At 38.5% G+C, this 13341-nt stretch overlaps 1 protein-coding gene across 5 annotated transcripts in view; it reads right to left on the bottom strand.

Moving 5' to 3' along the window:
- TFEC (transcription factor EC) overlaps window positions 1-13341 on the bottom strand; it is a 789619-nt gene that overhangs the window by 489542 nt on the left and 286736 nt on the right. For 3 of the 5 annotated variants that reach the window (XM_060414727.1, XM_060414722.1, XM_060414730.1), the window contains exon 1: window positions 718-863. The exons of the other annotated variants lie outside the window; for them this stretch is intronic. The gene's annotated coding sequence lies outside the window, so the exon portion shown is untranslated. Of the gene's footprint in view, window positions 1-717; window positions 864-13341 lie in introns of those variants that run through there. 5 annotated transcript variants of the gene reach the window in all.

Genomic DNA, 13341 nt, shown 5'->3' with positions numbered 1-13341 from the left:
TCGCAGGTTAGGAAAAGAAGTTTGGAATCCTAAGCATTGATCATAAATGGTTATATTTTTGGTAATAATCAGTGGGTACATTTTGACTGATTGAATTACTTTGCACTAAGGGCAATAAAATAGGTTTTTATAGTTATACTTAACACTCCAAAGTACTAAAGTAATGTATAAATGCTTTATGCTAAAGATGACAATTATTTTTCCACTTACACTTAGGTCAGGTTAAGTTAGTTGAACACTGTCATTCCGGTCCTTTGATAATATGATAATTAATACTATTATAGGGTGGAAGAGAGACAGGAGGCATGAAGCCTGGGAAAACAAGCAGTCTGCAACTAGGGAAAGCATTTTGCATTATGCAAACTGAGCTTTTATTTTTAATTTCTACTTTCTAGCATAGCAAATCTGTAATGCAATTTATTCCCTTCAATGAAATAATAGTAAAATTCACAGGATTTTGAAATCTGTTACAAACATTTAAAAAATGTAACCTAAGCCCCAGCATACTTATAAATAGGTACTTTGAGACAGCACAGGGAATATAAGATTTATTTAATTGGCTTTCAGACTTTCTCTTCCAAATAAGCCAGCATGCAATTAGTCAATGGTAAATTTTCACAATAGTTTAACTAACAACATTAAGGCATCAGCTTAAAACACTACGCCAAGAGCTACAGCTCTCTGCTTTTCTGACTTGTTATTCATCATCAGACATACCTTCCTTTTCAGTCACACTTCCTTTTGCATTGACTAACTTAATGAGCCCAAGAAAATGAAAAAGAAATGATGTTTCAAAAATCTTCTCAGAAAGGTTCTTTGACATTCAGAGTTACCCTTCATAGAGCCAGGACTCTGAGTAATCTAAAATAAGAGCTGGCAACAGAGGCTTGCCAGCTGTTACACATTTACCAGCCCAGCTACATTTTTCCCCCCTCTGGGCTGAATAGTTATAAAGGGCCACTCTTAACCTTATTTGGATTAAAATTTATACCATTCACACAAGAGGGTTTCTTTTCAAATTTTTCATTTTCTTTATTTGGCATTTATATTGAAACCAGATATCTCTGATGTGCTATCATATTTTAGGGACTGTGAAAAGCTACCACTATAATACTGGAAAAAGAAAGTTTGACCCGTTTGCTTGTAAGGATTATGAGGTAAAATTTAATCGATCTCTGTAAAAAAAAAAAAAAAACACCCTACAAATCAGCAGTTATGGCACATTTTCACTTTTTAACTTTTATACAGTTTGTTGTTTCTTTAAAAAACGTAAAATATTGCAAAGCTGTGTTGGGATCCCCAAGACCACTTCATGTTTAAAAACTCTAAAAAGACAAAGGATTTGGCATTATAGCTGGGTTCACAGCTAGGACTTAATCCTAAGTGTGGAAAGACATAGGCATTCTAGGGGAATCCATGTGCAGACTTCCTTGTGCTGACTTCCTCCCAAGAGAGGTCACCCAGAGCATGGTCTTCCCCAAAAAGGAAATACAGCAACAGATGTGTGCAGTTTCTATCCAAGGGAGCTCACTAAAGACTCAGCATCCAAGGCTTTTATTACAGACAGGTTGTGTAGGCACCCTCCGCTTAGCATGTACCAAAATTCCAGACCCCCAGAAAGAAAGCAGGATTATAACCTAACCACACTGTGTTGCAGTCTAGGCACAGTCAACCACCTTATCAATTTGGGAATGGTAGGTAAACTCCTGAAATTCAAATGGTCAGACATCAACCAAAGGCCAACTTTGCAAGTAGGGCTCAGATCTGCTACTTTAATTCTATTCTTCACAAAAGGACACTTGCAATTATTCTGATTTACCAAAAAGAAAAAGAAAACTACTATTTAAATTTGGAGAGTAAGAAAAAATATTTCTCAATAGATTAAACAGTTAAGGCATTTATTTGAGAAAGATCTGAATGATGTGCATTTCACTTCTAATCTAAAGTAAAAATAAATCCTACCTCAAAAGAATACTTTTTTCTTATTGAAAAGAGGAAGTAAATATTCAACAATAAGTAAATATTCAACAATATCCTCTAAATTTTCTCCTAGGATGCTATGAGTTGATGCCTTCCCCTATTGCTCAGTATAAGATTAAATCATTTATAAATAAAATGTCTCATTATTTGGGGCATTCATTTACTCAAATTTAAACGCAGAGAGAAAAAACTTACTCATTCTATTGTATTTCACATTTAATTATCCTAAGTAATGTCCCAAATCAGCAAGATCCTGCTATAAGAATTGGCTTGACATTTTCTTACAGGTCACAAGGTATTTAAACAGCTTTCTTTGCTATTCCAAAAGCAGTTTGGGTATCAAGCAAAAGTATTTAGATTTTATAATATGTGTAAAATAATGAGACATGAGCTTGAATATATACAAGTGATCTTAAGGCCACAGCCAGTATTATTAAAATAAACTAGATGATTTTCTGATGTTATAGACTGTAGTCTGCCAAGCTCCTCTGTCCATGGGATTCTCCAGGCAAGAATACTGGAATGGGGATCTTCCCGACCCAGGGATTGAACTCACCTCTCTTGCCTGCATCTCCTGCCTGGGCAGGTAGGTTCTTTACCACTAGCGCCACCTGGGAAGCCCATAAGTGAAGCAGCAGCCACAGTCTGAAATCTCGAGTATCAGATCAATGTACTAACATTTTTCAAAGCTCTTATGAATATATGAATTTAGGAATTGCACTCAGAATTACCTTCTCTGTTTTGATTATTCAAAAATGAAATTTGTTAACCCTAGAAACGGTACATGGACCGAAAGCCCTTTCCTTTATGACTAAAGAGATTTCCCCTTGAAATAAGATATAAACCCTGAAAGATGAAGTATTTACCAGAAAGAGAGACTGTGTTAACCTTAAGTAAGATTATTTTAAACTAGAAGAAGATAAGGTAATGTCAATGGACAATTTTAAGTCCTCTGTTTCACTTCCTTCACTCCCCATCCAATTAGTGGGAGGGATCAGGGCTTGATAGCAACATTACCTCAGTTATAAAAGATTAGAAATTATGATTCTTTCTGTATATCTGAATTTGACTGCAGGTATAGCTGACCCTATAACACCATCATTGAATAAATTGATCCATACAGGTATAGCATTATCCATGTAAGAGGTAATTTGGTTATAAATCAATGCCTGCTTTATGGAGGCTGTACTCATTGTCTTTTTATTTACGGTCATTTGTCAAGTTTCTGAATATTTTTGGTGTGTTCTCCCAATTCATGGTTTCAGCTTGTTGGGAGAAGAAATGAACACTGATGTCTTCTCCCAAGAACCCTGTTGGAACCCATGTATTAAGTCAGCCCACCTAAAGTATAACCTCCAAATTTGAGTTAATCCAAAATCTGATTATCTTGATACAGTATGACTCTACATATAATTGTATACACAGGGATGGTTTCCTCAGAGCTATGTAGTATAGTTGCAACATAAAGGAAAAGCTTAATAAATATTATTAAAAGAAATTCTTGAAGAAATTATAAAACGACACATATGAATACATGGTATTATATTATATACGGTAATATATGTTTGCTTTAAAACAGACTGATCTGTGCTCTAATTAATGCTCTGCTACTTAATAGCTTTATGGCTAGGATTATTTAAAATAATACTAATAGTATAAAACTCTTCTATAGCCTTTACTGAGTTCTAGGCACTCCGCCAATTACTTTGTATACGTTAGCACGTTAATTCTCACAACAACCCTAACAGTATATAAGACCACTTACCCCATTTACAGTTAGGAAAACCAAGACACAGGGGGTTAAGCATAATTGTCCAATGTTACACAGCTTACATGTGGCAGAGCCAAGTTTAACATCAGACAATCTGGCTGCTTGTGACCACTTTACCTTATAGCTTCTCTTAAGGCATGTTGCTTAACTTTTCCTGAGCCTCTGTTTCTCTACTATAAAAATAGGGTGATAAGACTTGTCTTCATATGGGTTTTATAAAGAATACTTGAACAGCAGAAGCAAAATGTGTAAAGTATTGACACAAATAGGGATTCAATACATGAGATTTCCCTTCCTCCTTCTTTTCGATGGTTCCTCCACCCAATAACAGCTCAGTGAAACACTGGTCAACAATTTCTAGAGGCTCATTTTCTCTAGACTAAAAGGCCCCAAGTCCTTTGAAAATTCTTCATATGAGGAGTCAAAGGGCAGTTTCTTAAAGTGCATATATTGCATAAATGTGTTAGAGGGTATGAATTTGAGATACTAGGTTCTCCACTCCATGGTATCACCCTGACCCACTCCCACCCCAACCCCCAACACACACTTTCTGTGACCAGTGCCTCAAGAAATGAGCAGCACACAGGGCCTGAGGCATGACTAATACAGCTACATGAAGAATCAAAGGCAAGTTCTTGGCTTTAGCTCTAAATAATTTCTTGCAACTCATAGCAGGGGTCACTGTTGTGAAAGCCAAGGATTCTAATTCAGAAGATCTGAGTATTTTGAAATCAAAGGACTAATCTCTAGAGAAGACAAGGTCTAACATAAATTTGATATCATTTAACAAATAGTCTGAAAAGAAAAAATATAATGAGCTACACAACCTGACCCCAAAAAACAGCATAAAGGGATTGGAAAGAGTTCTGTGGAGGATGGAAGACAGCTTAAAAGTCTCTGAGATCCTGACATGTGTCCTGATACACTACGCTGAGGACAACAGGTTGGGGATAGGGGCTGATTTTGGATAATCCAGTCAGACATGTTTGGGGCACTCTGAGGAAAGAGGAAAAGTCCAAAGAGATAAGAACTCCTTAGAGATGCATCTGTCCCAGTATGTGGGGTAGCCACCAGGTAGAAATGACCACAGGGTAGGTCTGGGCAGTGAGGACCTGAGACAAAAAAAAAAAAAAAAAAAGGTGCTATCCTTACCCACCTCACACTGGCCCTCATCCTGAGCTTCCTAGGAGAAGCTGGAAAAGACTGAGAGTGAACTATTAATACCAGATGGGTCTGGTAAAACTACAAGAATCTTGTTCCTTAGAAGGAAAGCAATGACAAATCTAGACAGCATATTAAAAAACAGAGACATCACTTTGCTCACAAAGTTCCATATAGTCAAAGCTATGGTTTTTCCAGTAGTCATGTACAGATGTGAGAGTTGGACCATAAAGAAGGCTGAGTACTGAAAACTGTTGCTTTTAAACTGTGGTGCTGGACAAGACTTTTAAGAGTCCCTTGGACAGCAAGGAGATAAAATCAGTCAGTCCTAAAGGAAATCAATTCTGAATATTCATTGGAAGGACTGATGCTGAAGCTGAAGCTCCAATTTGGCAAAGACCCTGCTGCTGGGAAAGGTTGAGGGCAGGAGAGAAGGGATGATAGAGGATGAGATGGTTGAATAGCTTCCAACTCAATGAACATGAATTTGAGAAAACTCCAGGAGATAGTGAAGGACAGGGAAGCCTGGAGAGCTGCAGTCCATGGGGTTGCAAAGAGTCAGACACTTCTAAACAACAACAACAAACACGGGGTGAGGGGGTAGCCAGAGGCAAGCAGGGTAGAAATAGCCATACATAAATCTGATGGTAGAGTTCATAGGACTGAAACATCTCAGTGAATGCAGTGGAAATACACCCACAAGCAAACCAGATGTTCACCACTGCCCATGCTACACATGTCAGAGAACAGCTCAGGCCTAAATGCACCCTCCTGACAGAAAACCCTGGCTGTCATATGTGCATCTGAATCCCGAGAGGAAGTCACTGAGCTATTCCTTGACCAAGTTAAAGACCTGAAATGAAAGGAGTCATCACATGGATTGAATTTACTTGAAGAAAACTGAGTTGCCTACCAACAGGTAGAAAGTAAATTTGCACTAGAAATGCATTCCATTTATAAAAAAATTAATTTCTGTAGAAGCGAAAATTTTGACCTGTGAAAATATCAAGCCCACTGCATGTGTCTTCTAGTCTGAAGATGGCAGCGATGGCAAATGTATTATTGTGAAAAATAACTGCAGCTGATGAGCACACTTGATGACACTGGGGAAAAAGTCTCTTCTGTCTTTTAGCCTCATTTCCTGATACCATTAGCCTCTTAACTGTTAGCAATGGTAAATAGACACCTCAAAGAATAACATGGATAACTATTGTGGATATCAAAGTTCCCGTGAACATATTCTGAAATATCACACCCAGTGACTATGGGCATCTGTTTCTGCTCTCTGTAGCACTCAGCTCTTCACATGTTTCCCATGATGTTCTGCTGACCACTTTGTCCCCTTGACCATCCTCAGACTGTTGTACTTCTCCCACTTGCTTACTTGAACTGAGGTCCTCACTTCTTAAGGAACTGAATTCTTCCAACATCTGTGAACTTAGAAGAGTATCCTGAATCCTGGATGGAATTCCGGTTGCAGCCAGCACCTGCCTGCACTGCAGTCTTGTGCCACACTGGAAGCCATATCTGAACTTCTAACCCATGGAAACAGTGAGCTGGTCACTTTGTGTTGCTTTAAGCCACAGAGTTTGTGCCAATTCCTAAGGCAGCAATAGAAAACCAATACAGGATTTTAATACACCGTTCTTATGTGTGTGCTTTGGTTCGGTCTGTACTAATATTTTACTTTTTACATAATGTTTAATGGGTAACCTAGGTCATTTTAGGAGAAGGCAATGGCACCCCACTCCAGTACTCTTGCCAGGAAAATCCTATGAACGAAGGAGCCTGGTAGGCTGCAGTCCATGGGGTCGCTAAGAGTTGGATATGACTGAGCGATTTCCCTTTCACTTTTCACTTTCATGCATTGGAGAAGGAAATGGCAACTCACTCCAGTGTTCTTGCCTGGAGAATCCCAGGGACGGGGGAGCCTTGTGGGCTGCCATCTATGGGGTCGCACAGAGTCGGACACGAGTGAAGTGACTTAGCAGCAGCAGCTTAGCAGGTCGTTTTAAATCACCTTTCCTAAAGAAAATTTCACATTTTATAATGACAGAAAGAACAAATAAAATGGCATCAGATTCCTGACAAATTGAGCTATTTGTCTCTTGATGCAATGTCTTAAAATCGCATCCCAATCACAAATATAAACTGACTTAAACTCGTGACAAATTGTCTCATTTAACTGTTCAGTTCAGTTCAGTTCAGTCGCTCAATCGTGTCCGACTCTTTGTGACCCCATGAATCACAGCACGCCAGGCCTCGCTGTCCATCACCATCTCCCAGAGTTCACTCAGACTCACGTCCATCGAGTCGGTGATGCCATCTAGCCATCTCATCCTCTGTCGTCCCCTTCTCCTCTTGCCCCCAATCCCTCCCAGCATCAGAGTCTTTTCCAATGAGTCAACTCTTCGCATGAGGTGACCAAAGTACTGGAGCTTCAGCTTTAGCATCATTCCTTCCAAAGAAATCCCAGGGCTGATCTCCTTCAGAATGGACTGGTTGGATTTCCTTGCAGTCCAAGGGACTCTCAAGAGTCTTCTCCAACATCACAGTTCAAAAGCATCAATTCTTCGGCACTCAGCTTTCTTCACAGTCCAACTCTCACATCCATACATGACCACTGGAAAAACCATAGCCTTGACTAGATGGACCTTAGTCGGCAAAGTAATGTCTCTGCTTTTGAATATGCTATCTAGGTTGGTCATAACTTTTCTTCCAAGGAGTAAGCATCTTTTAATCTCATGGCTGCAGTCACCATCTGCAGTGATTTTGGAGCCCCCCAAAATAAAGTCTGACACTGTTTCCACTGTTTCCCATCTATTTCCCATGAAGTGATGGGACCAGATGCCATGATCTTCGTTTTCTGAATGTTGAGCTTTAAGCCAACTTTTTCACTCTCCTCTTTCACTTGCATCAAGAGGCTTTTTAGCTCCTCTTCACTTTCTGCCATAAGGGTGGTGTCATCTGCATATCTGAGGTTATTGATACTTCTCCCAGCAATCTTGATTCCAGCTTGTGTTTCTTCCAGTCCAGCATTTCTCATGATGTACTCTGCATATAAGTTAAATAAGCAGGATGACAATATACAGCCTTGACGTACTCCTTTTCCTATTTGGAACCAGTCTGTTGTTCCATGTCCAGTTCTAACTGTTGCTTCCTGACCTGCATACAGATTTCTCAAGAGGCAGGTTAGGTGGTCTGGTATTCCCATCTCTTTCAGAATTTTCCACAGTTTATTGTGACTGTTAATTCTATTATTTTTGCTAATGTGGAAAAAAAAATCCAGAAGACTTCTTCTGAGAAAAATTCTCTCCTCCAGCTACAATGATTACAAATTAAATCACTGAGAATTAGTACCATCCATTTCACCAAGAAATGGGCTTCCCAGGTGCTCTAGTGATGAAGAACCCATCTGCCAATGCAGGAGATATAAGAGACACGGGTCTGATCCCTGGTTAGGAAGATCCTGTGGAGGAGGGCTTGGCAACCCACTCCAGTATTCTTGCTTGGAGAATCCCCAAGGACACAGGAGCCTGGCAGGCTACATTCCATAAGGTCGCAAAGAATCAGACACAACTGAAGTGACTTACCCCCTCACATGCATTTTACCAAGAAGGAAAGTCATGGATGACCAAGGCCAGACTGCAGTTGTTCATTTTTCTCTAGCATTCTGATCTTGACAAGTCTTTTTGAAAATGTGAGTTACAGTGTTTTAATTCTCAGGAGATTTTCACTAAGGGTCAATTTCTCATAACATCCTAAATAAAGGTTTTTAGATCAATTTTTTCATAGTAACATAAAAGGAAAGACCATGCTTATAATCATAGATTTGACTCGATAAATAACCTTATCTTACAGATCCACCTCTGAAGTATGTTTGAATGTTCCTGTTGACATTGCTCCCTGTCAGTCGATCTTGTTTTGTTTTAGACAGCAATTATAAGTAAGTTATTCAAAATTATTCTTTTTAAAGTTCTCAGTCTTTCTAAATAAAACAATCACGCGTGCATGCTAAGTCACTTTAGTAGTATCCAACTTTTTGTGACCCTATGGACTATAGCCCACCAGGTTCATCTGTCCATGAGATTCTCCTGGCAAGATTACTGGAGTGGGTTGCCATTTTCTACTCCAGGGGATCTTCCCGAGCCAAGGATCAAACCCATGTCTCCTGCAGCTCCTGCATTGCAGGCAGATTCTTTACCACTGAGCCACTGGGGGATAATTATAGCAGAAAAAGACATAGAAACTCATTCTCTTATTTATTTCCATAAAAAAGAGAAGAATGAATAATCAGATTTTTGGACCACTGTTCCCATCTCCATTTTCCTTTGTCATGATTTTCAGATCTTGTGTTTATAGGAATATCATGATCTAGTCTAATAATAGACCAGCTACTAGTAAAACAGTGGGCCAGTTAAGTACTTTCCTAAGAAACAGACCAAAGGAAGATGAATCTATCCAGTGCAGGTTTAACTAACTAAATTCTGTGATGAAAGCATCTACACTGAAAGAAAACATGGGCCACCCAAGGTTTCTTTCTACAGATGAGGCAACCTAACTTCTTAGAGGACACAAAGCAAGAAAGACAAAAGTGTTCTACCAGTCTGTTGACAATTAGTCAAAAAAATAATATCTATTGAAAAATATATTATGCTCAAGAGAATATACTTGACATCATATGAAATGTAAGCACGGAAAATGTTTTATGAAGACAAAACTGATTTATCAACCCAAGACAGCATTATAAAAGAGGTCACAGTGTAGTGCACGGTTATTTCATTCCTTCCATCAGTGTTTCCTGGGTGTCTCACTCTCTGAGGGGGTTTAAAGACTTCCAAGGCAGTCCCAGCTCTCAAGCTGTCTAGGTATCTATGCTTTGGTTCCTGTTTTGACATTCAGTGCTGCATGCTCCTTCTAGGTAACTCACTAGCAGTGACTGAATGTCATTGTGACCATATTTAAATATGTTCACCTCCAATCTCTCACTATAAGGATACCCCTGTGGGGTTTTTTGGAACTTTCATTCCTACTATTGGTAGGAATGTAAGTACTTCTGACTAGCTGGTTTTATTATCAAGTCTACTATATATGCCCTTCATGTTCAAATTAAGAGCATAGCCACTATTTACTGAGTGCCAAATATTTAACGTTCATTACCTTTATTTTTTATAATAACCCTGAAAGATATAATATTAAGATGCCCATTTTATAGATGCAGAAATAGAGGTTGAGAGAGATCAATGACTTAACCAAATCTAGGAAGAAGCACTGAATTTGGAATCACATAATCTTTTATAGGGGCTTCCCAGTTGGTGCTAGTAGTAAAGGACCCACCTGCCAATGCAGGAGACATAAGAGATGTGGGTTCAATCCCTGGGTAGGGAAGATCCCCTGGAGGAGGGCATGGAAACCCACTCTTGTATTTTTGCCTGGAGAATCCCGTGGACAGAGGAGCCTGGTGGGCTACAGTCTATAGGGTCACAGAGTTGGACATGACTAAAGCGACTTAGCATGCATGCATGCAATCTGTTAAAACCTTGTGAGCTATATAATCATAAGCAAATGGCTTACTGTCTCTATATCTCAGTGTCCTCTTATGTAAAAGAAGATAAAAAGGACCTATCTCACTGGGTTGTTGTCTTGATAAAGTTAGATACTAGACATGAAATTGTAAAGCATCATCCAAATGTAAGGACTGCTCTTATAACTTCTATATAACTAGCACATAGATTTTTAAGCCTATACAATGTGCACTATTTCAACTAACAAGATTAAAAATATCTCAGTAACAATACAACATAACAATGTGACATTATCCTACTGAAATTCTAATATGTACCTGAACTAAGGCTTTAGATCAATTTACTTCTATGACTCAAAAAGATAAAAATGGTGCCAATTTATCATAATCTTCTATTGGCTGAAAAATAAAAAGAATTTACATGCCCCTGGAAACACATAAATTAAAATAATCAACATCTGAATCCATGATACAGTTTGTACATCTCCTTAGTTTTTGTTGTTCAGTTGCTAAGTCATGCTCAATTTTTTTGCGACCCCATGGACTCTAGCCTGTCAGGCTCCTCTGTCCATGGGGTACTCCCGGCAAGAACACTGGAGTTGGTTGCCATTTCCTTCTCCAGGGGATCTTCCCAAACCAGGGATCAAAGCCGCATCTCCTGCATTGCAGGTAGACTCTTTACCACTGAACCATCAGAGAAGCCCCATGCATCCCTTTACTCTGCCTCAAAGATACAATGGAACTAGAATAGATTGGAAAAAAAGTATATTAAACTTCAACAAACACAGATTCAGTGCTTATAATACTCCCAACACTCTGCTAGGCACTAAGGAAATTGAGGTAAATAAAGCAGAGTCCCTGATCTCAAGTAATCCTATTCTAAAAATAGCCCACTTATCTGGAAGAATAAATGCTATCCTGTTAAGTATCAATATACAGCAAGAATAAGAAAATCAGAAAATTGGCCTTATGGCTTCCATCCCACAAGATGATTGTATTATTAGCCTACTTGATAAATGAATCCAAGCTTGTAGAACCTATTTCTCTAGTTGGTTGTACTTTAAAAAAAAAAAAAGAAAGAAAGAAAGAAAAATTTAGGCCACTCATAAATAATAAATTAGAATCAGACTAATATTAATAGAAACTATAACATGCTAGCTAATAACATTTAGCTTTTGAGACTGATGTTTATTCAGGTCTTTCTACAAGTGCCAGTTCTATTGTTAGAGACAGAACTTTCTCCTGGACAAACCAAATGAAGAATAGTGATTCTTTCTATTGTATGACAAGTTATCTTTAATCTTGAGAAGTACTAAGAGGTCTAGATAGAATATTCCTCACTATTCAAAAATCAGAGAAGTAGAAAAAGGTAAAAACCTTTTTATACTAAGTAAGCTCCCAAAAATACGTCATAAAATAACAAGACAATAGTTAAAGAAGTCAAGTGGTCAGCATTGTAATTGCTTATACTTACACCTGGAGGTGCAAGTAGGTTGAGCCAGGTGGGAGGATGGCATAAAAGTTAACAATGGTATACCCTACCGAACAAAAACCTAGATTTCTTATGAAAAGAATATTTGCATCATGAGTTTGGACTCCTAAGCTGCTTTTATTAGCTGTGTATTTTAGCTGGTTTTTGGAGGGTCTACTGCCTATGGTCAACCTGCTGAGAATCGCACAACTCTAGGGGACACCATTTACATACATACACAATAATGTAAATGTCACCCTCTGGAGCTGGCCTTATTCTACGTGTAAGAGAGTGGAGGAGGGGAGAGATGGAAAGTGATGATAAGGAAGGTCAGAATGCTGTAGGGGAAGGCCAGCAGATATACACCATCCAGCTACGCTTGAGCACCTAATCTGGAATTATACCATATACTTACATATACCCCTAACAGGGACTTGGGGGTACAGTTTTCAAATATATACTCCCAAGTAACATACTACCATATGTGTCACTTTTCATAGCATTGTGTTAGCATCCTTATAAAACTATTTAAACTATTTGACCAAAACATTTTCTTAGAGTCAAGTGAATTTGAAAATATATGCCCCTGTACTGTGGAATATCTATTGAACATATTCAGAATATTCTCCAGATGTTGAATATGAACTGAAAATTCTGCCTTATACGGTGTTATACTTATTTTTGTAACAAATTTTAAGAAGGTGTTTTTTTTTTTAAAGAAGTCTGTCATAGTGGTATCACATCCTGTTTCTTATATTAGATAATTTGTACATATTTCTGGAAATTCCAGAAATTTGACTTAAATAAAACACGTTTCACTTAATCACATCTTGCCTTCTACATATATCATGCAACATATATATCTGCATGGGCTTCCCTGGTGGCTCAGACAGTAAAGAGTCCACCTGCAATGCAGGAAACCTGGGTTCAATCCCTGGGTTGGGAAGATCCCTGGAGGAGGGCATGGCAACCCACTCCAGTATTCTTGCCTGGGGAATCCCCACGAACAGAGTAGCCTGGCGAGCTATAGTCCATGGGGTCACAAACAAGCCAGACACAACTGAGCAACCAATCACAGCACATTTATCTGCATGATATTGCATCTTGGTTTACCTTCAACACACACATATATACATGCAAACAAAAACACATATACCCATACACACAATGTGAGTCCTCAATTCTATAAAGTAACAATCCATTTTATGGTATAAATTCAAGTGAAGAATGCCTAGTGAATAAGATCATATATCTATCACACATTTCTATGATTTTTCAATAACAGAAAAGCAGTCTTTTACAAAGACATTATTCTCAGACAATCAATCTGAATGGCATCTAGTATATTCACTCAATGTATGACATTTACTGGTGAAAAACAGGTTAGTACTCAAGTTGGTAGAGAGAGGAAAAACTTTTGACTGACAAACAGTA

This window comes from Ovis aries, chromosome 4 (genome assembly GCF_016772045.2).
Source record: "Ovis aries strain OAR_USU_Benz2616 breed Rambouillet chromosome 4, ARS-UI_Ramb_v3.0, whole genome shotgun sequence".
NCBI lineage: Eukaryota > Metazoa > Chordata > Mammalia > Artiodactyla > Bovidae > Ovis > Ovis aries.
The sequence above is the reverse complement of the archived record's forward strand: the minus strand, read 5'-3'. Positions and strand labels throughout refer to the sequence as shown.